Below are 26,426 nucleotides of genomic sequence, written 5' to 3' on the forward strand. Positions count from 1 at the left end.
TATGTTTTTGATTTGTGGTTACCCTGTCTTTCAAATATATCAATCTCTTCCTATGTCTGCTTGCTTTAGACTGGTAGTTATATAGCCTCAAACATATTCTGGGGGGAAAAAATCTACATTTTCTTACTCTCTTCCCCACATTTTATGATTTTGCTGTCCTCTTTTATATCTTGATGTTCATCCTTTTGCTGTTCATTGTGGTTATCATCACTTCCATAGAAATTTTTTTATTTAAAAAAAATCTGTGTTCTGGATTATTTGAGTGATATACCTTCCAATTATGATTTTGTCTGTCCTATAGATTCTTACTTCTTTTCTATTTTGAGAAGACCTTTCAATATTTCCCTTAGGATAGGTTTAGTATTGCTGTATTCTTTTAGGTTTTGCTTGTTTGGGAAATTCTTTATCTCTCTTTCTCTTCTAAATAATAATCTTCCTGGGGAGAGTATCCTAGGTTGTGGATTTTTCCCTTTCAGGACCTTGAATATTCCTTGCCACTCCCTTCTGGCCTGCAACGTTTCTGTAGAGAAATCAGCTGATAGTCCTCTGGGGGTTTCCTTTAATTAGCTCTTTGTTTTTCTCTTGTTGCCTTCAGAATCCTCTCTTTGTTAGCTTTTGCCATTGTTATTATAGTATTTCTTGGTGTAGTGCTGTTTGGGTTTATCTTGTTTGAGACTCTCTGTGCTTCCTGTACCTGGATATCTGTTTCCTTCTTTAGGTTTGGGAAGTTTTCAGCCATAATTTCCTCAAATACATTTTCAATCCCCTTTTCTCTTCTCCTTCTGGGATCCCTAGTGTGTGTAGATTGGCATGCTTTATATTATCCCATAGGTCTCTTCTATTGCTTTCATTTTTTTTCATTTGGCTTTCTGTCTGCTATTCTGATTGGGTGATTTCCATTGTTCTATCTTGCAGGTCATTTATGTGTTCTTCGGCATTATTCAGTCTGGTATTCATTGCCTTTAGCTCAGCTTTCATCTCTGCAAATGAGTTCTCTAATTTTTCTTGGTTCCTTTTTATAGTTTCTAGTTCCTTTTTATAGTAATCTGCATTTCTATCAATAGTCCTTCTTAATTCCTTCAGTATTTTCATTATGTCCTGTTTGACTTCAGTGTCTGTTAGACTAAAGTGGTCTGTTTCATTGATTGTTCTTTCAGGGGAATTCTCTTGATTCTTTAATTAGGAGTGGTTCCTCTGCTTCTTCATTTTACTTATATTTCTCTGGCTGTATGAGCTTGGGAGAAACCATTATCTACTATGGTCTTGGAGGGCTATTTTTATGTGGGAGCATTCCTGTTTAGCCTGTGTGGATTTAATATATTTTGTTGTGAGGGCTATTTTTAGTATGGATGCCTGTTGCCTCTTTTCTCAGTATATGCTGGATGTTATTTCCCTGGATGGGAGGTGTGACTGGTGTTGTGGTGACCAGAGCCTGCACTGGATATTGATCAGGACCTCCTCTTTGCACTGTGGTTGTCACTGCCCTGTCAGGGGCTGGGTCTGTTCCCTTGTTGTTGTAGTAGAGGGCCCCAGATCCATTTCTGAGCTGCATTTTTGAGCTGTGTTGGGAGGTAAGTGGGATTGGGGTGCTCCCACTGGGAAAGGAGCTACTGAGTATTCCTCTGCCAGAGCTGTTCACCAGTGAGTGTGTTCTGTTTTTTCACCTGTCACCCATTGTGCAAGCTCACAAAATACACTGTTGTTGGCACTGCCCTTGGCCCTGCCTCAACCGTGGGAATGTCGGCATTCAGCCCTGGTGTCCCCCAGGCATTGTTTTCACAAGGCCACCAGCACAGATCCATTGAAGTCAGGTCCCAAGACTGCTATAGTCGTGCACCTGGACCCGCTGTGGCCGACAGCTGCTAAGGCCAGGTCCATCTTGGCCACAGGAGCACCCATTGTCCACTCGGATGTCTTGCAGGTGCTGAATTTAGAAAGCCAGTGGTGGAGGTGTAACTCTGAGGCTTGCGAAGCAGCGGGGAGACATTTTAGTCTTGCTTCCTAAAGTTGTGCAGCCCCTGGGGCTTAGTTCTGCTTTCAGCCCTGCCTCTGCATGTGGGCAACCCATTGGCAATTGTTCCTGGAGCCCGCCAAGGTGGCAGTTGGGGTGCAAGAGCCTGCTGAGGTGGCAGCTGGGGAGCGGAGTCTGCTGAGGGGGGAAACCCTAAGACAGTGGCTGGGGCATGCTCTCCTGGAGCCTTTGGAGGTTGGGGCTGGCGTGTGGATAAAGAGGCTGCTAAGGTGACCCCACCCCCTCCTTTTGCATGCCACTTTGCAATGGCACTTTGCTTCTATGGCAGGCCTGGGCTTCCGCAAAGACTCCCAAATGAGACCATATCACACTCCAGCCCTTTCAGGCTGTCTTTGTGCAGCCAACCGCAGTCCTCTCACTGGGTCTGTCCTCTAAACCCCAAGTTTCAGCACCCAGTCCCAACCCATACCAGCAGACACATGTCTCAGGCTGGGGCACACAGGGTGGTGGCATGACCATCTGTATAGGTCTCTCTCTGTTCTGCCTGCCACAGACTGTTTATTGTGTTCTTCTCTGAGCCTCTGAAGCTCTCTTTCTGTCCCAGCTGATCTCCCCACAGGTGAGGGAGTTTCCCAGGGTGTGGGAACCTTTCCTCTTTTTCAGCTCCCTCCCAGGGGTGCAGGTCTTGTCCTGCTTCCTCTTTTTTTCCATTCATCCTACTTGGTTACATGGAGATCTTTCTTGTCCTTTCAGGTGTTTGAGGTCTGCTAGTATTCAGTAGGTGTTTTGTGAGAATTGTTCCATTTGTAGAAGTATTTTTTGATGTGTTTGTGGGAGGAAGTGAGTTCCACGTCCTTCTACTCCGCCATCTTGATTGGAGCCGTGTATTATCACCATTTTAAGTGGTGAGAAATATGTAGCTCATTGAGCATTAGCAACTTGCCTCAAAATCATATTATTGGTATGTTATGAGTTGCTCATAGGTCTAGTCAAAGTTACTGATTTAAACGGCAGTGCTTTACTGCCACCTTATGGGTAAATGGGGTTTGTTAAAAGTCCTTCAAGAGTTATTATGGTTAAAGTTGGGCATAGAGTGCCTGTAGCAGATGAAAAACGTATCTTATGAGTCATACTAAGATGTTTGTATTATAACACAAAAAATAGTGCTTTTAAAAACAGATCATATTTAAATCATTATAGAATGGAGGCAGAATTATGTCTGGGAGAAGGGAATGGAGGCTGAGGTAATATTAAGAATATAAAAATAAACCATGAAATGTGATGAAGACTTGGATTAAATACATGTTTATGGGTTTAATTTATACTTAAGATGAAATAAGAAATATATAGAAATTATATATTGCAATTGACTTTGACTGAGAAAGGACTCAGAGTAGTGACATTAACTTTCATTAACTCAAAACACACGGAGGAGCACATTTAGAAAGGAAAAAATAAAATTTATATTGGATAGATTGATTTTTAAAATTCTGAGCCAGTGAAATTAAGATGTTTACTATCTGATACTAAGAAGATGGGTACAGTCTCATGATGTGAAAATGTGAGTTGTAAGTATATACAGGCAATAGAGTAATTATAGTTGTTGAGAGGGATTGTCAAGCAGAGGAGGTGGGGATGGGTAAAGAGAAGATGGCAATGACAGAAACCTGGGACTGATCAACAAGTAGGGATTTCAGACAGGGATTTCAAAATTCAAAACACCTGCCAGAGAGTGGGGTTGGGGAGAGAGGGAGGGAGAGAGGGAGGGAGAGGGAGAGGGAGAGGGAGAGAAAGCACAGGCAGTTGTTGTCAAAGCTAGGAACGCTAAGGGGGATGCTCCTTTCATGTTGACAATGGTAGGGTATTTGTGGAATTGATCACCTTTTAGGGGTTGCACTAAAAGGAAGGAAGTCTTGCATTTAGGTAAATATGCTCACCTCCTTTCCTTTTTTGGAAATGTCTACTCTCAAATAACAGAAAAAAATATTATTATGAAAGTTCTTACTGTTGTGTATAGCAAATTTAAGTAAACATGTTATTATCATCTGTGTGTGTTGAGGGGAATTGTATTATTACAGAGCATGATCTTATCTTTTGAGCCCTTAGAAAAAGTAAAATAATGACATTGTACTCTAGTCTAGACTTTAGAAGATATCAGAGGAAAACATAAGTACAATGACATGATAAAGATAAAGCTGACTTCTACTTTCGGATAATACGGACTAAGAGAGACCAGCTATGCTTCCTACCTGAAAAGACAAAAAAATCAGACAAAATATATGAAACAATGACACTGTCTAGTCAGACAATGAAGAGTGCTGATTCCTGAGAGATGGGAAACAAATATGGTAAGCTCTGTGGTTGGCCTTGGTTTCTGCATTGTGAGAGATTCTAGGAATAGGAAAGAGGAGCCCCGAGAGGGCAAGTGGATTCCCTGAATTGAGGAGACAGAGCTGAGAGGAGAGAGACCAAAGTGGCTATAGTATGCAGGACCATGGGAGAACTGGAGAGAAAGCGCAGCAGATCACTAATTTGTGCTTGTGTGAGGAAACTACCCAAGGCTAAGAAAGAACCACCGGAGAGGATTAGATAACAGAGCTCATGTCTCATACAGAGCTGGTAATGGTGCTTGTTCCTATTAGCCAGACCAGAAAACCTTATAATCCATGGTGCAATGAGTAGAGTACTCAAAAGGGTCTTGCCTCAGTCATGAGGAGTAATTAGCCCACTTAGTGAATACTGCACTGATCCCATCTAACTCTTAAAAGCAAAATTCCAGAGGATCACAATATTTCCAAGTAACTGAGCTATGTGTCAGAACAAGGCTCAGGAATATTTCTAGAAATAAAAAAATATTCAGAACCAAACAAGGTAAAATTCATAATGTCTAATATCCTAAAATCTATAATGAGAAGAAAAGCAGCAAACCCAGAATGGACACAGATATAAGAATTAGCTGATAGAGCCATAAAAATAGTTATTGTAACTGTATTCCAGATGTTAAAAAAAAGTTAGGAACATGTAAGACATGAATCAAGCTTGTAGAGATGAAAATTAAAATGTTTGAGATTAAAAAGCTCCTGAATGGTGTTAATCGAAGATGGATTACTACTGAAGGAAAAACTTTGTGAACATGAAGTCAAAGCAATAATGTTGGAAACCAATCCTCCCTGGAGTTCTTGGTGTTCCTGCATGGCCCAGGACTCAGAGCAGTGGAAATTGACACACTATAAAGATAGAGACTGTCATTTTCCCCAGAGCTATTTGCTTTTCATATTCTAAAGATGATAGACCCAAGGTGGTTGTTTCCACTGATTTACCCTAAGCTCTGTATGGTAGAGACTGCATATTGTGCCAGTTCAGATGGCATCCTTCCCTTGGCGCCTCTGTAACAGATACCCAAAGTGCCAGTGGGAGAAGTCCATTGGCTTCTTTCTAATAAGATGCTGAGATAATTTTAAGATGACCCTGGAGCCATGTGTCACCCCATGTAATCAGCATAGTAGTTAAGGTCAAAGAGCCAACAGACCATATAAACAGTCTGACAACAGTCTTATAGGATATTCAGAGTCAAAAGAGATACTCTTTCCCAGGCCAGTAGGGAGCAAGCTGCTGAGGAAAAGAGAACATGTTAGTTTTATGTTAGTCTTCTTTCCATATAAAGTATGTGTGTGTGTATATGTGTGTGTGTGTGTGTGTGTGTGTGTGTGTGTGTGTGTGTGTGTGTGTGTATATATATATATATATATATATATGAAAGAGAGAGAGAGAGAGAATATAACCCAAAGAAGAACATGTCCCTATATGTTTTCAAAGGTTAAAATGTGTCAAGAGTGTCAAGAGAACTTAAGAAAAAAAACAATGATCAGGGGCTTCCCTGGTGGCGCAGTGGTTGAGAGTCTGCCTGCCAATGCAGGGGACACGGGTTCGTGCCCTGGTCCGGGAAGATCCCACATGCCGCGGAGCGGCTGAGCCTGTGAGCCATGGCCGCTGAGCCTGTGCGTCCGGAGCCTGTGCTCCGCAACAGGAGAGACCAAAACAGTGAGAGGCCCGCGTACCGCAAAAAACAAACAAAAACAAACAAACAAAAACACAAAAAACCCAATAATCAATGGGACATTCATGAATACCATTAATGTAGACCTCTTCTACGGAGAAAATGAGGGCTGGTGAAAATGTAGGGCCCTGCTGATCCAAGCCAGACATGCATAAATGCCTCTGCTTAAAGGCTGAGTCTGAAAGTGAGATTGTTTAATGTGGAAAGTGGGAAACGGGAATGGCCAGGAAGAGCACAACACTCCACATTTCCTATTTATTTTTTTATTTTTTTATTTTTTTTTATACAGCAGGTTCTTATTAGTCATCAGTTTTATACACATCAGTGTATACATGTCAATCCCAATTGCCCAATTCATCACACCACCCCCACCCCCCGGCCACTTCCCCCACTTGGTGTCCATACGTTTGTTCTCTACTTCTGTGTCTCAGTTTCTGCCCTACAAACCGGTTCATCTGTACCATTTTTCTAGGTTCCACATATATGCATTAATATACAATATTTGTTTTTCTCTTTCTGACTTACTTTACTCTGTATGACTGTCTCTAGATCCATCCACGTCTCCACAAATGACCCAATTTTGTTCCTTTTTATGGCTGAGTAATATTCCATTGTATATATGTACCACATCTTCTTTATCCATTCATCTGTCGATGGGCATTTAGGTTGCTTCCATGACCTGGCTATTGTAAATAGTGCTGCAATGAACATTGGGGTGCATGTGTCTTTTTGAATTATGGTTTTCTCTGGGTATATGGCCAGTAGTGGGATTGCTGGATTACATGGTAATTCTATTTTTAGTTCTTTAAGTAACCTCCATACTGTTCTCCATAGTGGCTGTGTCAATTTGCATTCCCACCAACAGTGCAAGAGGGTTCCCTTTTCTCCACACCCTCTCCAGCATTTGTTGTTTGTAGATTTTCTGATGATGCCCATTCTAACTGGTGTGAGGTGATGCCTCATTGTAGTTTTGATTTGCATTTCTCTAATACTTAGTGATGTTGAGCAGCTTTTCATGTGCTTCTTGGCCATCTGTATGTCTTCTTCGGAGAAATGTCTATATAGGTCTTCTGCCCATTTTTGGATTGGGTTGTTTGTTTTTTTAATATTGAGCTGCGTGAGGTGTTTATATATTTTGGAGATTAATCCTTTGTCCGTTGATTCGTTTGCAAATAGTTTCACCCATTCTGAGGGTTGTCTTTTCGTCTTGTTTATGGTTTCCTTTGCTGTGCAAAAGCTTTGAAGTTTCATTAGGTCCATTTGTTTATTTTTGTTTTTACTTCCATTACTCTAGGAGGTGGATCAAAAAAGATCTTGCTGTGATTTATGTCAAAGAGTGTTCTTCCTATGTTTTCCTCTAAGAGTTTTATAGTGTCTGGTCTTACATTTAGGTCTCGAATCCATTTTGAGTTTATTTTTGTGTATGGTGTTAGGGAGTGTTCTAATTTCATTCATTGTAATTTCATTTTACATGTAGCTGTCCAGTTCTCCCAGCACCACTTATTGAAGAGACCATCTTTTCTCCATTGTATATCCTTGCCTCCTTTGTCATAGATTAGTTGACCATAGGTGCGTGGGTTTATCTCTGGGCTTTCTATCTTGTTCCATTGATCTATGTTTCTCCTTTTGTGCCAGTACCATATTGTCTTGATTACTGCAACTATGTAGTATAGTCTGAAGTCAGGGAGTCTGATTCCTCCAGCTCTGTTTTTTTCCCTCAAGACTGCTTTGGCTATTCGGGGTCTTTTGTGTCTCTATACAAGTTTTAAGATTTTTTGTTCTAGTTCTGTAAAAAATGCCATTGGTAATTTGATAGGGATTGCATTGAATCTGTAGATTGCTTTGGGTAGTATAGTCATTTTCACAATATTGATTCTTCCAATCCAGGAACATGGTATATCTCTCTGTTGGTATCATCTTTAATTTCTTTCATCAGTGTCTTATAGTTTTCTGCATACAGGTCTTTTGTCTTCCTAGGTAGGTTTATTCCTAGGTATTTTATTCTTTTTGTTGCAATGGTAAATAGGAGTGTTTCCTTAATTTCTCTTCCATATTTTTCATCATTAGTGTATAGGAATGCAAGAGATTTCTGTGCATTAGTTTTGTATCCTGCAACTTTACCAAATTCATTGATTAGCTCTAGTAGTTTTCTGGTAGCATCTTTAGGATTCTCTATGTATAGTATCATGTCATCTGCAAACAGTCACAGTTCTACTTTTTCTTTTCCAATTTGGATTCCTTTTATTTCTTTTTCTTCTCTGATTGCTGTGGCTAGGACTTCCAAAACTATATTGAATAATAGTGGTGAGAGTGGACATCCTTGCCTTGTTCCTGATCTTAGAGGAAATGCTTTCAGTTTTTCACCATTGAGAATGATTTTTGCTGTGGATTTGTTGTATGTGGCCTTTATTACGTTGAGATAGGTTCCCCCCATGCCCACTTTCTGGAGAGTTTTTATCATAAATGGGTGTTGAATTTTGTCAAAAGCTTTTTCTGCACCTATTGAGATGATCATATGGTTTTTCTTCTTCAGTTTGTTAATATGGTGTATCACATTGATTGATTTGTGTATATTGAAGAATCCTTGCATCCCTGGGATAAATCCCACTTGATCATGGTGTATGATCCTTTTAATGTGTTGTTGGATTCTGTTTGCTAGTATTTTGTTGAGGATTTTTGCATCTATATTCATCAGTGATATTGGTCTGTAATTTTCTCTTTTTGTAGAATCTTTGGTTTTGGTATCAGGGTGACGTTGGCCTCATAGAATGAGTTTGGGAGTGTTCCTTCCTGTGCAATTTTTGGAAGAGTTTGAGAAGGATGGGTGTTAGCTCTTCTCTAAATGTTTGATAGAATTCACCTGTGAAGCCATCTGGTCCTGGACTTTTGTTTGTTGGAAGATTTTTAATCACAGTTTCAATTTCAGTGCTTGTGATTGGTCTGTTCATATTTTCTATTTCTTCCTGGTTCAGTCCTGGAAGGTTATACCTTTCTACGAATCTGTCCATTTCTTCCAGGTTGTCCATTTTATTGGGATAGAGTTGCTTGTAGTAGTCTCTTAGCATGCTTTGTATTCCTGCGGTGTCTGTTGTAACTTCTCCTTTTTCATTTCTAATTTTATTGATTTGAGTCCTCTCCCTCTTTTTCTTGATGAGTCTGGCTAGTGGTTTATCAATTTTGTTTATCTTCTCAACGGACCAGCTTTTAGGGCTTCCCTGGTAGCGCAGTGGTTGAGAGTCCGCCTGCCGATGCAGGGGACACGGGTTCGTGCCCCAGTCCGGGAAGATCCCACATGCTGCGGAGCGGCTGGGCCCGTGAGCCATGGCCACTGAGCCTGCACTTCCGGAGCCTGTGCTCCGCAATGGGAGAGGCCACAACAGTGAGGGGCCTGTGTACCTCAAAAAAAAAAAAAAAGTAACCAGCTTTTAGTTGTATTGATCTTTGCTATTGTTTTCTTTGTTTCTATTTCATTTATTTCTGCTTTGGCCTTTATGATTTCTTTCCTTCTGCTAACTTTAGGTTTTGTTTGTTCTTCTTTCTCTAGTCCTTTAGGTGTAAAGTTAGATTGTTTACTTGAGATTTTTCTTGTTTCTTGAGGTAGGCTTGTATAGCTATAAACTTCCCTCTTAGAACTGCTTTTGCTGCATCCCATAGGTTTTGGATCATCGTGTTTTAATTGCCATTTGTCTCTAGGTATTTTTTGATTTCCTCTTTGATTTCTTCAGTGATCTCTTGGTTATTTAGTAACGTATTGTTTAGCCTACATGTGTTCGTGTTTTTTACGTTTTTTTCCCTGTAATTCATTTCTAATCTCATAGCGTTGTGGTCAGAAAAGAAGCTTGATATGATTTCAATTTTCTTAAATTTACTGAGGCTTGATTTGTGACCCAAGATGTGATGTATCTTGGAGAATGTTCCGTGTGCACTTGAGAAGAAAGTGTAATCTGTTTTTGGATGAAGTGTCCTATAAATATCAATTAAATCTATCTGGTCAATTGTGTCATTTAAAGCTTGTGTTTCCTTATTTATTTTCATTTTGTATTATCTGTCCATTGGTGTAAGTGAGGTGTTAAAGTGCCCCACTATTATTGTGTTACTGTTGATTTCCTCTTTTATAGCTGTTAGCAGTTGCCTTATGTATTGAGGTGCTCCTACGTTGGGTGCATATATGTTTATAATTGTTGTGTATGTTCCTCTTGGATTGATCCACTGATCATTATGTAGTGTCCTTCATTGTCTCTAATAACATCCTTTATTTTAAAGTCTATTTTATCTGTTATGAGTATTGCTACTCCAGCTTTCTTTTGATTTCCATTTGCATGGAATATCTTTTTCCATCCCCTCACTTTCAGTCTGTATGTGTCCCTAGGTCTGACGTGGGTCCCTTGTAGACAGCATATATATGGGTCTTGTTTTTGTATCCATTCAGGAAGCCTGTGTCTTTTGGTTGGAGCATTTAATCCATTCATGTTTAAGGTAATTATCGATATGTATGTTCCTGTGACCATTTTCTTAATTGTTTTGGGTTTGTTTTTGTAGGTCCTTTTCTTCTCTTGTGTTTCCCACTTAGAGAAGTTCCTTTAGCATTTGTTGTAGAGCTGGTTTTGTGGTGCTGAATTCTCTTAGCTTTTGCTTGTCTGTAAAGCTTTTGATTTCTCCATCGAATCTGACTGAGATTCTTGCCGGGTAGAGTAATCTTGGTTGTAGGTTCTTCCCCTTCATCACTTTAAGTATATCATGCCACTCCCTTCTGGCTTGTAGAGTTTCTGCTGAGAAATCAGCTGTTAACCTTATGGGGGTTCCCTTGTGTTATTTTTCGTTTTTCCCTTGCTGCTTTCAGTAATTTTTCTTTGTCTTTGATTTTTTCCAATTTGATTACTGTGTGTTTCAGCGTATCTCTCCTTGGGTTTATCCTGTATGGGACCCGCTGTGCTTCCTGGACTTGGGTAGCTATTTCCTTTCCTATGTTAGGGAAGTTTTGGACTATAATGTCTTCAAATATTTTGTCGGGTTCTTTCTTCTCCTTCTGGGACCCCTGTAATGCGAATGTTGTTGCATTTAATGTTGTCCCAGAGGTCTCTTAGGCTGTCTTCATTTCTTTTCATTCTTTTTTCTTTAGTCTGTTCTGCAGCAGTGAATTCTACCATTCTGTCTTCCAGGTCACTTCTGTTCTTCTGCCTCAGCTATTCTGCTGTTGATTCCTTCTAGTGTAGTTTTCATTTCATTTATTGTATTGTTCATCTCTGTTTGTTTGTTGTTGAATTCTTTTAAGTCTTTGTTAAACATTTCTTGCATCTTCTCGATCTTTGCCTCCATTCTTTTTTCCAAGGTCCTGGATCATCTTCACTATCATTATTCTGAATTCTCTTTCTGGAAGGTTGCCTATCTCTACTTCATTTAGTTGTTTTTCTAAGGTTTTATCTTGTTCCTTCATCTGGTACATAGCCCTCTGCTTTTTCATCTTGTCTGTCTTTCTGTGGATGTGGTTTTTGTTCCATAGACTGCAAGATTGTAGTTCTTCTTGCTTCTGCTGTCTTCCCTCTGGCGGATGAGGCTATCTAAGAGGCTTGATGGGAGGGACTGGTGGTGGGTAGGGCTGACTGTTGCTCTGGTGGGCAGAGCTCAGTAAAACTTTAATCGGTTTGACTGCTGATGGGTGGGGCTGGGTACCCTCACTGTTGGTTGTTTGGCCTGAGGCAACCCAAAACTGGAGCCTAGCTGGGCTCTTTGGTGGGGCTAATGGCAGACTCTGGGAGGGCTCACATGAAGGAGTATTTCCCAGAATTTCTACTGCCAGTTTCCTTGTCCCCACGGTGAGCCACAGCCACCCCCGCCTCTGCAGGAGACCCTCCAACACTACCAGGTAGGTCTGGTTCAGTCTCCTATGGGGTCACTGCTCCTTCCCCTGGGTCCCGATGTGCACACTACTTTGTGTGTGCCCTCCAAGAGTGGAGTCTCTGTTTCCCCCAGTCCTGTCGAAGTCCTGCAATCAAATCCCACTACCCTTCAAAGTGTGATTCTCTAGGAACTCCTCCTCCCGTTGCTGGACCCCCAGGTTGGGAAGGCTGATGTGGGACTCAGAACCTTCACTCCAGTGGGTGGACTTCTGTGGTATAAGTGTTCTCCAGTCCGTGAGTCACCCACCCAGCAGTTATGGGATTTGATTTTACTGTGATTGCACCCCTCCTACCGTCTCATTGTGGCTTCTCCTTTGTCTTTGGATGTGGGGTATCTTTTTTGGTGAGTTCCAGTGTCTTCCTGTCGATGATTGTCCAGCAGCTAGTTGTGATTCTGGTGTTCTCGCAAGAGGGAGTGAGAGTACATCCTTCTACTCCGCCATCTTGGTTCAGGCAAGACTGGTAGTTCTGAGAATGCTCTTATACATTCATTTAATTTCTAGATAGCAGTTTCCTCTCAGACAAGAGCTGTGAAAGCTTAGAGCACTCTCCCAGGGTGTACTTTTTCTATACCAAGTCTGTTTTAGACAAACTAGAGCTGGTGGATGGATGACTACTCTGGCTACAGCTGCGAGGGGAAGCTCAGCTGGTTATTTTAGGCACGTTTCCTATTAATTGGTTTTTTTTTTAATTCTAAAGGATTATGGAAGAAATTTCTGTTGTGTTCCTTGGGAGACAACCAGGAGCCTTTACATATTGATAGATTATTCCACAGTTTACAGTATCAGAGACCTGATTAAGCCCCGTGTTTGTCTCTGACCTTTGGCTCAAATGTTCATTTTGCTCTACTTCTGAGGCTTGAGGCACAGATCTGAGACCCATGTTAAATGAGACTTTCAGAAAAGTTTATTTATTAGGGAGAATATGGAAGGCAGCAAATCAGTGAGGGGAGAGGTCTACAAGCTCACTAGGGATAGCTCTCTGTCACTAAGAACACATCCAAGGAGGGGTGAGTTGCAAGAGAAGGATTTTCTCAATGGAAAGATAAAAAAAGGTACTTCTTTCATGTCTGAGTCCACTCAGCATTTTCCATCATGCAGAAATCTAATTTTTCCCTGAGATTTCCTGAAGGAAGAATCAGAATAAATATTTCATTAATAGAATGTCAGAGCTACAAAAATACTTGTAAAATTATCTATCACCCTTATTTTATATTTGAGGAAACTAAGAGCATAAAGGACATTGATTACAGACAAAAGCCAGGTTATTGGATTTCCTACCCTGTTATCCTTCCATGATTCTAAGATGCCACTGAAGATACTATGACCTATATTATAAGCTCTTTGAAAATAAGTTACGTAATCAGCTTATGATATATGAGGTATATCAGTCCTCATCTTACTCTGTCAGTACTCTTACACTTTGGCTGAATTCCTCATTCGTGGGGGTGGCCTGAGGTTTACGCATTCCTGTCTCATTGCTCTTTGTGAAAATTACAAAATGGTCATTGGGTGGAGGGCTCCAGTCTGGTGCCATGGGGAGAGTTTTTCTCCCTGTGAACTTCACTGTCTTATACAGAGATCAACCCTGAAGCCACAGTTTTGTGAGACTTAGTGTCTAATCACTGATAATTATGTCACATAAATCCAAAAACTAAACTAGCCAGAGGACCCAAACTTTATAGTCACCTATCCTAGCTCAGAGTTTCAGACACATATGAAGTTGAAGATATCTGAGAGAAGGCAAAAGTACAGTTTGTTTTAAAATCAAAGAATTTTAAGGACTCAAAGGGATATTTAAAGCTTCAAGTGAAAAAAACCTATCAATTGGCATATGGGAATGCGAGGGCTGAGAGAAGAAAGGGCCTAGCAAACACTACTGAGTACAGAGAGTCTGCTTTCTACTCCAGTGGGCTTTGTATTGCCACATGTTCTCCTGAGCAGGGACTGATTATTATCTGAGCAAACTGGAGCAAATTCCTGGCTTCAAGCCTGTTGTACTTGGTAGAAGAGGTAATCACCTTGCACTAAGGTTTTTCATTGTTCTCTTCTTTTCTCCTAGTATTAATCACATGCTCTCAACACACAAGATGCAGGGGTTTTCATAGGTTACCAAATTGTTGCCACAGATGGGTTGATATATACCAGGGCAGTGCTTCACTATTCCATTGAACTAACTCAATCTACTTTCTTATATGGACATTTCACCTGAAATTGAGTTGAAAAGAATGATACAACTAGAATTATACTCACAGACACCCCTGGACTTTACTAGGAAAATCTAAACATAGAATCATATCCTAGCCTGACAAAAGCTCTCTAGCTTCCCCCTCCACAAAGCAAGGGAACCAGAACCCAGGTATGTCCATCAGCTAACAACATACGTGATGCCGTTGTTGTCAGGACCTCCTGACAGGAAGAGACAAAGGAGGCCTGCTATGCTATAGTGGGAAAAGGAAGAGTGCGCTAACAGGACAGATTTGGGAAATTTAGCTTCTCTCTCAATCTCCTTTATTCTCAGACTATTTGACCTGGAATTAGTCTTAGAGATTTTCTGTGGCAACTCAGCTAAGGAAACTGAAGCCCCATAATTGGAAGATGTTTCACTGAAATCTATATGCCTTGACTTAAAATATTTATCACATCTTATCTACTAAAAAAATCTCCAAGCTAACTCTTATCTTGAAGTTGTAAAACATGAGATCATTTAGAGTAACTCCCTGATTTTGTAGGGAAAACTGAAAACAAAGGAAGGGGCATGTCTCAGTGGGACCAGAACCCATGTCTGCTTGCAATGTTGGTATCAGTGATGGCTTGAGAGCAGTGACTCTGGGATGATTGAGCTTGACGATGATAGTCTCAGGGGCTCTATGATTACCATAAGACAGGTAGATAAAGTACCTCTAATACAAGGTGGGAAGGAGTTTGGACCATTTAGAGAAAGAGGGATCATATTTGAGCTCTTCTCCCTTCTTCCCTTATCCAACACCACCACCATGGCCAGGCCACCATCATCTGTCTGTCACCCAACTAATCCCTCCACTTTCTCCTTTCCTCTGTAGCCTCTAATTTCTGTAATTTAAATGTCCATTGAATCATATTATTCCTGTACTTATGCTCTTTTAATTGCATTTCACTGCACATTAAAAAATTCTTCTTAGTATAAGCTAAAAGACCCTATGTGATCTGTACCCTTCTGATTTTCCAACCTTGCCTTATACCACCTGGCTCTTTGCCATTTTCCATGTTTGTTTGTTTGTTTTGTCTTTTTTTAAATTTTGTTTTGTTTTTGCTTCAAATGCTCCATAGTCCCTCCATCTCAGTCTTGTGGTTTGTCACGACCACGCCATCAAATGTGTTGTCTTTTTCTTGAACCTAAACTCATTCTACCTTCAGAGCTCAGGTTATGACCTACTTTCTCAGAGAGTTCCCAAAATACAATCCCAACTTTCCATTCCTTTTTAAGTACCTCTAATCAGTATGTAATGAAGCAAATACAATTATTTGACTAATTCCACACTCCAAAGAATTATAAGCCCATAAGGGTAAGGTCTGTTTCTGATTAGACTAACCTTTGTGTGTCCAGCACATATATTGGCACTTAGTCTTGCTCTATAAATATGTGCAAAATGAATAAGATTTAAAATAGTTCAAACTGAATGAATATAGTCAAATAATCTTCTCCTTCTGGAAACACTTATACGAAAAATTAATCTGGTCAACAAACTAACAAGACTGCATTTTCCTTTCACCATCTACTCAGTAACTAAGGATTTAAAAACAGTACATAGAATTACCTGAAACTCAACATCATCACAATATATTGCCCAAATCAAAAAACCCTTCAACAAATCCACACCCATCTCTATTACCAGTTCCTTAACAGGCTCAAGGTTTTTTTTTCAAAACTAATTGATTAGCTGTGATTCTGGGGCAGCCAGCCTTTAATGTGGACATGCACTACACAGGAATTCCTAGCAATCCTCAACATGGATCCCACACAGAGTAGATGTCAGTTTTGATCAATAAGTGTAGATGTACAACATTATCTGTTTCTTTTTCTCTAAATAAAGTTACGTCTGACTCTGAGGTCTTCATTCTGCCTAGTTTTGGGGAGATTTGGTCTCATTCATGATTGGAGTTTATGAGGATCTGAGATGCTTAAGCAGTGCACAGAAAATGAGAACAGGCCCTATTATCTCTGAACAGTCATGGTTGCTGCCTGCATCTCAGCAGTGCAAGCCAGCCTTAAATGGGTCCCCTCACTGAGGCTGCTCCATGATTCTGTGCCACCCATGAGACAGGGTGACTTTTGACTGAGATTGAGAACCCCATGAATCTAGGGTTCAGCAGATACTTTGTATAGTCATACACTCAGCAGTCTCTTCATCTTCAGGAAGCTGCCAGGCAGCAGTCTTGGTCAGTGTTAGTACTCCGTCCCTTTGATTTCTTTTGAAAATTTAATTTCTTCTGCTTTGGTTACTTTCTAAAGTATTCAAGCCATTAAGAGTAACTTTTTGGCCCTTCTTATGTTTTTGTCCAGTTTATTTCAAATATCCTGTAAAGTAAAAATACATACCTTTTTCTTCAAGCTTTGTGATAGAGAGTCAAGGAAAGATAAAAAGAAAACTAGTTAATAGCTTTTAACTACTGCATTAGTTGTTGATGCTGTGTTAATTACTTCTTGTTTGACATATTGACATTAAAATGACTATGTCAAAATTCTATTCATCTTTAGAAACCTACCTTGTGTTTCCAGATAAGTGCTAACCTGGGGGTAAACAGCTCCACCAGAAATTCTTCAGTGGGTACTTACAACTGGAGGTTCTCCAGCTACCTACACCTCTCCTGGTTGCCTGGGAACAGCCTCTGGGTGGAGACGGATGGGGCATTTCCTTCGTGAATCATCCATGTCTGTCTTGTGACCAGAGGCCAGGACCTAAGCAAATATCCTTTGTGAACACAACTTGTCAAAGCTCATTTTTAGAGACCTTGGCAGTAGGAGTTCTGGCAGCTTTCTAACTTAAAATTTAAGGAGCAAAGTGGATCCAGAGATGAGAATATAATAGCTGGCAACTTTCCATTTTATTACTGCTCCCAGGACTTCTTTCGTGTTAAATCAAGCCATTAGAATTCACTTTGCATTGCTGATCCCATTACTCTATGCTAAAAAATCTGCATGTGTACTGTCTCCTGCCACATGATCCATAGATTTGGAAGTGAAGTATTCCACAAATTAACAGACGTGACTGTTTCTGTAGATAATGAACAGTTTTCTGGGATCATTTGATACAAAATCCACCCTTTTGTCTGAAAACATAATCAGATAGATAATTTTATTTACATGAAAAGCATGGAACTGTGGTTCATGAGGCCAGAGGGAGTGGTGTAAGGGACATGAGATTAAAAACCATTTACTTGAATTTGTATTTCTCCTTTGCACTCATCTGGGTAAGCTTAGAAAAATCACTTCCCCTCTTTTGGCTTCAGGATTCCCATATACTAAACATGCTGGATAAATCATCTCTAATTTTCCTCTAGCTCTGTCAACCTGGGAGTTTATCAATCTGAAATAAAATAACCTTTCCCTGATCAAGATTTTCTTTATCACTACATATCATATATGTAACTGATAAAGAGCAAATTAATTAGTTGAAAGTTACAATAAGGCTAATTATAACAATACACTTCACAGCATATTTTTTTCTGGGCTCATACTGCTTTTGCATTCTTCTTTAGCTGCAGCTTTTTCTAATATTTCTGAGAAACATCTCATGAATCTAGCCTTCATCTGGGGAGGAGATACATTTTATAAGTTCATATTTTCAGGTAATTAGCTCGTTTCCAACCATCAGTGCCAGCAATTTTTAATTTGTACCAGGAAGGGAATGCAGAATCTCTAAGTTCTTTGAAAACAGAAGTCCTTGTAGGCTTTATGTCATTGACCATAACTGAGAGTGCCTGTTTTAAATTTTCTTTTAAGTCTCTTAAGGGTCTAGCTTTAGTCAACAACTTTTAATAAGCAACACTCCATGCTAGGTATTTTGCTAGGCACTGGAAATAAAAACAAGGACATTAAACCATCTCTTCTCTTAAAGAATTCACAGTCTAGTGAGAGAAATGCACTTGTAAATAAACAACTAGGAAACAGTGACAGCTGGTAATATAGGTGTAAGGACAGGATGTTATGGGAGCATAAGAAAGGAATAACTAATTCACAGAGGGGAAGGAAGTCACGGAAGGCTTCTAGAAAAAAGCTACACCTTTAATGAGGTGAGAAAAAATTATTCCAGAGTTTGAAGGAATGAACCTTGTGAGATGGAAGGAAAAAGTGGGAGAAGGGCCAGGGGTGGATAAAGAGGGTATGTTAAGAGGAGAGGACATAAAGGAACAAGTTTAAGGAAATTATTCTAGGGTAGAAGGGAAAGAGGACAGTGTAAGAGCTGAGCCTGAAGAGGTGGACAGAGGCCTTGCATGTCAGGAGGAGTTTGGTGTTCATCTTGGGAGCTAGAGAAGCCACTTAAAAGTTTCATGCATAATACTATCAAATTTGGATTTCAGATCATCACTCTGCAGTGGAGAATGCAATGGAAGGGAGAAGGCTGAAGCAGGGAGATCATGTATAAGGCTGTTTTGATCAATCATGAAAGATTGATGATGGCTTAAACCAAAGATTTAATAGATTTAGTGATTAACTGTACAGAGGATAAAAGGTATCTGGAAAGATAATGCCTGGGTTTCAGGTTTTTCTCATTTTACTGTGTTTTAGTGCAGTGTGGCTGCTTAGGAGTTTTCAAAAAAAATTAAAATGGGGAATTAAACAGATCTGTGTTTTGAAGAGGTCATTTGGAGATTAAAAAACAAGAAAGCTGGGGCCTCCCTGGTGGCGCAGTGGTTGAGAGTCCGCCTGCCGATGCAGGGGATACGGGTTCGTGCCCCGGTCTGGGAGGATCCCATATGCCGCGGAGCGGCTGGGCCCGTGAGCCATGGCCGCTGGGCCTGCGCATCCGGAGCCTGTGCTCCGCAACGGGGGAGGCCACAACAGTGAGAGGCCCGCATACCGAAAAAAAAAAAAAAAAAAAAAAAAAAAAAACAAGAAAGCTGTAAAGGATGAAGAGGTCATTTGGAGATTTAAAAAAAAGAAAGCTGTAAAGGATGGAGACAAGCAAGTCTGTTAGGCCATTGAAAAGTCCACTGAAATGAAAAGAGGATATAAAATTCATTAAAGAAAAAAATAAGGTAAAAAGTAAATGTCTTTAGGCTAAAAAGATATTTACAAGGACTGTAACAGATAAGGATAGAGTGCATAGAATAGCCTGGAGGAAGACAGCTCATCATCCCTCAAAATAATCCAGAAGGGACTACTGTCAAGTGAAAAGTCCATCAAGGATGATGAATGTTTTATTAGATTTTTTTTCTTGGGACTGATTTTCAAATGACCAAGTCTTTCTTTCTGTTCTCCCTTCATGCTTGAAGAATGATTTATAGTCACATATTATTTATATTGAACTTTAATTTCAATACTGGAAAGAAAAAGGGATTTGTGTGCCAGGATGGTATCAGGGAAAGAACAAGATGTCTTGTTATGCTTTTTACTATGAGGGAAACAAGTATTATCCATCATTGGTAAAGGCCACAGGGAGTGCTATTTGAGGGCACATTCCCTTCATTTACCATAATCTAACTGTGCTATATATGAGACTGGCCTTGGTCAAGGTCAACCAGCAAGGCCACAAAGAGTATTGGATTGGAGTACAAATGTGCATTTTGAATGTGCTTTTCTCATTTTTAAGCACATATTAAATGTTTAGAAATGTCAACATTTATTATCTTCTATTATTATCATAGAATAAGAAGTGTGGTTGGTGTTTAAGTGTACAGAAGGGAGCAAAGAGAAGACAATTAAGTTGCAAAGAAGGACAAGGGAGATTCTTTTTGTAAAATTGAAATATAGTTAATTTACACTATTGTGTTAGTTTCAGGTGTAAAGCAAAGTGATTCAGTCATCTATCTATCTACATCTATCTATATAGAGATATATTTTTTCAGGTTATTTTCCATTATAGGTTATTGTAAGATATTGAATATAGTTCCCTGTGCTATACAGTAAATCCCTGTTGCTTATCTATTTTATGTGTAGTGGTTTGTATCTGTTAATCCCATACTCCTCATTTATCCCTCCACCCCTCCCATTCCTCCTTGGTAATCATAAGTTTGTTTTCTATGTCTGTGAGTCTGTTTATGTTTTGTATATAGATTCATTTATATTCTTTTTTAGATCCCACATGTAAGTGATATCATATAATATTTCTTTGTCTGACTTCACTTAGTATGATATTCCGTAGGTCCATCCATGTTGCTGAAAATGGCAATATTTCATTCTTTGTGTGGCTGAGTAATATTCCACTGCATGTATATACCACATCTTAGACCAGTCGTCTGTTGATGAACACTTAGTTTGCTTCTATGTCTTGGCAATTGTAAATAGTGCTGCTATGAACATTGGGATGCATATATCTTTTTGAATTAGGGTTTTCATCTTTTCTGGATATATGTCCAGGAGTGGATATACTGGATCATATGGTAGTTCTATTTTTAGTTTTTAAGGAACCTGCATACTATTGTCTGTAGCGGCTGTACCAGTTTACATTCCCACCAACAGTGTACAAGGGTTCTCTTTTCTTCACATCCTTGCCAACATTTATTTATTTGTGTTCTTTTTGATAATAGCCATCCTGGCTGGTGTGAGGTAATAATTCATCGTGGTTTTGATTTGCATTTCCATAATAATTAGTGATGTGTTGAGCATCTTTTCATGTGCCTGTTGGCCATCTGTGTCTTCTTTGGAAAAATGTGTGCTTAGATCTTTTGCCCTTTTTTTGATTGAGTTTTTTTTGATATTGAGTTGTATGAGGTGTTTGTATGTTTTGGAAGTTAATCCCTTGTCAGTTGCATCGTTTGCAAATATTTTCTCCCAGTCCGTAGGTTGTCTTTTTGTTTTGTCGATGATTTCCTTTGCTGTGCAAAAGCTTTTAAGTTCAATTAGGTCTCATTTGGTTTTTTAAAATTTTATTTCTTTTCCTTGGAAGCCTAATCTAAGAAAATATTTCTACGATTTATGTCAGAAAATGTTTTGCCTATATTCTCCTCTAGGAGTTTTATGGTGCCATGTCTTTGTGAGTTTATTTTTGTGTATGGTGTGAGGGAGTGTTCTAATTTCATTGATTCACATGTAGCTAAAGAGACAGATACTTACTATAACTGAGTTACAGCCTACAGGTCAAACTTGACCCACCACCTATTTTTATAAATACAGTTTTATTGGAACATAGTTATGCATATGAATTTACATAATGTAAATTCCTTATATGAACACAACAGCAGCACTGAGTGGTTGTGACAGAGGTTGTGTATCCCACAAAGTCTATCTGGCTCTTTAGTGAAAAAGTTTTCTGACCTGTAATCTATACAAGTCCTCTCTGTACTTGTTAATGAAGCCTTGAGAGAGAGAGGGAGACTTCAGGTGAGTTCCTTACATGAAAAAATATGGAGTTTGACAGTGGTACTTCTATGAAAACCCACATTCTGAAAATGGAATCTGAAGTATAGTTATAGAGAAATGCATAAGTCTGTGGTAGTGACCAGGAAGAGGTGATAGAAATAGTCTGGCCTTCTTTAAGAAATAGTCTGGCCTTCTTTAGGTCCATCTCAGGATCATTTGTCACTTCCCGGTTTAGAATTTTAGGGCTGGTTTGTGAAACATCAGTAAGATGGGTCTGGTTTTCATTTACCTTCCATTTGGATGTCAAGATATAACTCAGGAAGCAACTCAAAAATCAGTTTACTTGATAGTTAACACAGCTATTTTGTTGTGACCATTTTGACACAGATGACATTTTATATTTGCCTCTAGACTGTGTCTCCAAAATAAACAACTTTCAGTTGTTGTTTTTTTTAATCCCAAGTAATGTGTTCAACACATTCACACTCTTAACCCCAATCCCAGAGCCTCAGTCCATTCCCTGCTTTATTTTACTTGGTTCTCATTTCATCCCTGACCTCTGTACCCCCACTTCACCCTTGACTTTGACTGGGTCCCTGGAATTTTCTCCACTCCTGTGTCTCACCCCATTCTAGACCACCCTATCCTTCACCTCACCATATCCCTGAGCCACACTTTCTCCCTGGTGCTCAGAATTATTATCAAGGGTTGTTCAAGTCTTGAGTGTGAGAGAACATAGTCTTTTGTGCATATTACCTGATAATCATAATCAAAATAATAATGATGAAGGCAGTACAGGGGGTTTGTTGTTGTTATCTCAGTAAAATATTCAAAATGACATAAAGTGACTACTTCTCAAAAATCATATGTCTTAGCCAGGAAAATGGTGTTTCTGGATTTCCTAGAAATAACCAGGAAGGAGATACAATCTCAGATGTTATAGTATCTGTAAACCCATTCTATATGTCCTGGAATTACCAAGGAAAATAGCAACATTGTTTTCTCACCTTTTTTTTTTCTTTTTCTGAAATGGCTCTGTGTTTTCCTGCTTGAAAAATGATTAACAAGTCTTCTTTCTTTTTTCTTAATGATAACATAAAAAGAAAAAAAAAACACCATAGGGAATGATGTATCTTCACTCAGTTAAAGAGGACAAAGATCATAAAATCCTACTATAATGGGCCTAGTGGCAACTTATCTAAAAGAAAAAGGGCAGAGGAATAAATACAAAATTAACTTCCCAAATCCAAGTAGGCCTGCCATTCCTGGCACAGTTCTAGAGCTGCGAACAACTAGAAGCATGGTGGATTCCCCACAGCTTCCTCCATCTACAGTGTGTTCAGCATTAGCCTGGAATCTGCAAGTGAACAATGTAACTAGATACTGTCACAGGACACCGGTAGCAAGGTCCTGAGCATGAGAGTGTTTCAGCATTGAGGCAGGAGCTTACACGTGTTCCATCCCACCACTATCTAGTGCTTATATTCTCTGGTGGATTTCTCATATGTATTAGGTCGCTGTCTAGTTTAGTAGCCTCTAGCTATAATACATGTAGCTCTTGAGCACTTGACATGGGGCTGGTCCAAATTGCGATGTGCTGTAAGTATAAAATACATACCAATATCAATGACTTAGTAAAAAAAAAAAAAAGAAAAAGTTTATATTAATTATTATAATGTTATATATCTTTTATATTTGAAATGATAATAGTTTTGATATATTGGGCTAAATAAATTACTAAAGTTAATTTTACCCATTTCTTTTGTGGCTACTAGAAAATTTGAAATTACATATGTAACTAGTATTATATTTCTATCAGACAGTGCTGCTCAGACTTGCACACCTTGGTAACTCTTGTTGCCTTGGTCTTCCCCCAGACTATGTATGGGTCCAAGGCCCTGATATAGGAAATTATGAATTATTGATTCATAGCTGGTTTGGTTTTATATAGCTGTTGGCTGCCTGGGAACCCCTACATCCCCACTTCTCTTCTAGACATTCCTTCCCAACCGTGACAGCAACTTGAATTTGAAGAAAGCATTCTCTGTCCACCTATAGGCTTAGAAAAACAAAAAGGTAGAGTTCATTCAGCTTCTGCAAAAAACAAGTTCCCATTATCCAGGCAGTGACAAAGAAATCCGAGAAATGGCAGTCTGCGGGGTTTACTTTTATTGAACAAGCAGTTGGACAGACAGCGTTGTGATCAGGAGGTTTCCACAGCACAGACTGGGTGAAGATGTCTCTGTGCCCTCAGATCACAGAATGTAGGAGGAAAGAGATGGAAAAGACTGAAAGTCAGTGAGTCCATTCCCCCAACAGTTCTGTATTGTTTTCTATAGTAAATAAGATGAGCTCTGAAGAATTCTTCGTGTATACAGATGGTGAAGGTAGGCAATTCAGAAATTGGAATACACATTTTCCCTCATGGCTTTCACCAACTCTTTCATCATTTGACCTACAAGAGAAGATGGGTAGGTTAGATGTTAGAAACTCAAAGACGTTGTAGAAATGCAGGCTATACATTTATGATGGTAATAACATAGTCAAAGAAATCCATAGATTCCTGCATTCTGCTAAGAATGCACAATTTCAAATCACTTTCACATTTTATTCAGGTTGATTCACTGAGTATTTATTATCTAGTATATACTACCTGTTGAGGTGGATACAAAAATGAACTCTGCTCTTGATTACATGAGACCATCATGGTAATGAAAAAAGGAAGGTGTCATTCACATCTTTTCACAAAGGAATAAATTAAGCTTCAGAGAAGTTCACTGACTTGCCAAGATGTCACATTTGGTCAGGACTTAAGTCTAATTCCTCTAACAATTAATGCTTTACTATTATAGTTTGTTTTAGGCCATGAGATTTTAATCAGCTGTCTTCCTGCCTGACTCATCCGTGTAGTTGTATATTCTTGAAATCAACATTTAAAACATTAAATCAACGTTTAAATTTTTTAAAAAGGTAGCTGCATCTTGTCTGCTGGTACTACCTGGAACACTAGCAGCATTATTATTCCAAACTCAAACCTCCATTTTAGTTCTCACATTAACCCCATCAGGCTTCCTTTTTTTTTTTTTTTTTTTTTTTTTTTGGCGGTACGTGGGCCTCTCACTGTTGTGGCCTCTCCTGTTGCGGAGCACAGGCTCTGGACGCACAGGCTCAGCGGACGTGGCTCACGGGCCTAGCCGCTCCGCGGCATGTGTGATCTTCCTGGACCGGGGCACGAACCCGTGTCCCCTGCATCGGCAGGCGGACTCTCAACCACGACGCCACCAGGGAAACTCCCATCAGGCTTCCTTTGATTTGAGTTGGCAAGCTATGGTCTTGTTGAATCCTTGAAAATCTTTGTCATGGAATTGAGAATAGTCATTTATTCATCTCAGAAAATAGTACTGGTATTTTTCTTAACATAGGAATTTCCTTCCAGTGTAGCTAATCTTTATTTAATTGAGATAATGCCTTTTCTAGAGCCCTTGGTTTTCAGAATCTCCTGACAACTAAAGGATGGTGGCAGAGCACAAGAAATGAAGTCAGGGCTACAGTGGACCCCAAACAAATACTGATTAACTTTGGTAAATTGCAGGATTTCTCCCAGGCTGATTTTCTGTAAAGTGGGAAAGATAACGATCCCTGCCCTAAATACAGATTTACTGTGAGGATGCAGAAGGAAAGAGCAGATAAAACTCTAAAGAGTTGCATAAATCTTAGTAGTTACTGTATAATGAAAAGTACCTCTTAGAATAGGAAGTAAAAGTAGGATTTTCAGTCTATTTTTCCAGGAAAGTTGTGACTGCCAGGCCTTTTATTCATTCTTGGGATTCCAGACTCTCTTAGAGAATCTTCTACAGAGGAACAAGGTTTAGGCAATAGTTTCCAGCCTCCAGGATTTACACCCATAATGGTTATCAGAGCAGTGCTGGGCCATGACCCACCCATATCACCTTGGGGTATCCAATATCACATAATTGAATCATACAGCAGGAACTGAACCCATCCCCAGGACACCTCTTGCTCTAATGATTTGTTCCATCAGATAAAACCATAAATAATTCCTGTCATTAATAATGCCTGTTATATAACTCTAGCGGGGAAAAAAAACACCCCAAAATGAAAGGAAGGAAATTGCAAAACCTTTTGTTCTTAGCTCTGGCAAGATGCTTCATTATTTGAATAAATACATCTTATTAGTATTATTCTATGGCAAATTCCTCATAAAGTAGTTTTCATCATATTGTCTATGTGAGATTACAGCAAGGCATAGTCTAAGGTGTGGTCTATAAGACTTGCATAAAGATTATTTTTACCTCCCTGTTCGGGATGTATGTGACCAGGTGTGTTTGTAAGATGGGGAGACAGTATATTCTGGCAATAAAATGAGAAGCACACCACTAACAGTTTATATCTAATAAGATAAGAAGATAGCCGACACAACAGAGGGACTAGAGCAAAAGTTTTAAACCTCTCTTTATATATGTGTAATGCCCAGAGTAGATAAATGACCTTTTTAACCCACATGAGAAAACAGTGAAGGTCTCCTGACTTCATTCCAGTACCCTGCCTCCTACCCTGTGTTCCAGCTACCAGTGTGAAACCAGAAACACCTAGCTTATAGCTCTTGTTTTTCCACTTTCGCGTATCAAGGCTCGCTGAGTTCTTTTGAATATGGTCTCATCTAGTATTGCTTAAGATCCTCAAGTCTGGCAGAATTGTTTTTAATTCCATTATTGCCAAAGCTTTCTGTGGCAGTGGAACAGAGTGGAACAGTTGTGAATAATAATAACTAGCTATCAAATCTTAACTTATTAAAATATATTTTTATTAAAGATAAGTATATTTTAATACCAAATATAAATTTATTAAAATATAATTTATTAAAATTATTTAAAAGAAATAAGCATTGTGCCGGAGAAACATTGTGCTGTTTCTCTACATTCATACTTTAGACTCCTAGGCCTGATAATAATAATAAATGCCATTGCTTTTTAAACAC

General features: G+C 39.3%; 1 long non-coding RNA gene across 2 annotated transcripts in view; it reads left to right on the top strand.

The window, feature by feature from the left end:
- Positions 1-26,426, top strand: part of LOC309805198 — a 164,851-nt gene that overhangs the window by 114,822 nt on the left and 23,603 nt on the right. The gene's annotated exons all lie outside the window — the stretch shown is intronic.

This window comes from Mesoplodon mirus (assembly GCF_964341445.2).
Source record: "Mesoplodon mirus genome assembly, chromosome: 5".
In the NCBI taxonomy this organism is placed as follows: Eukaryota; Metazoa; Chordata; class Mammalia; order Artiodactyla; family Ziphiidae; genus Mesoplodon; species Mesoplodon mirus.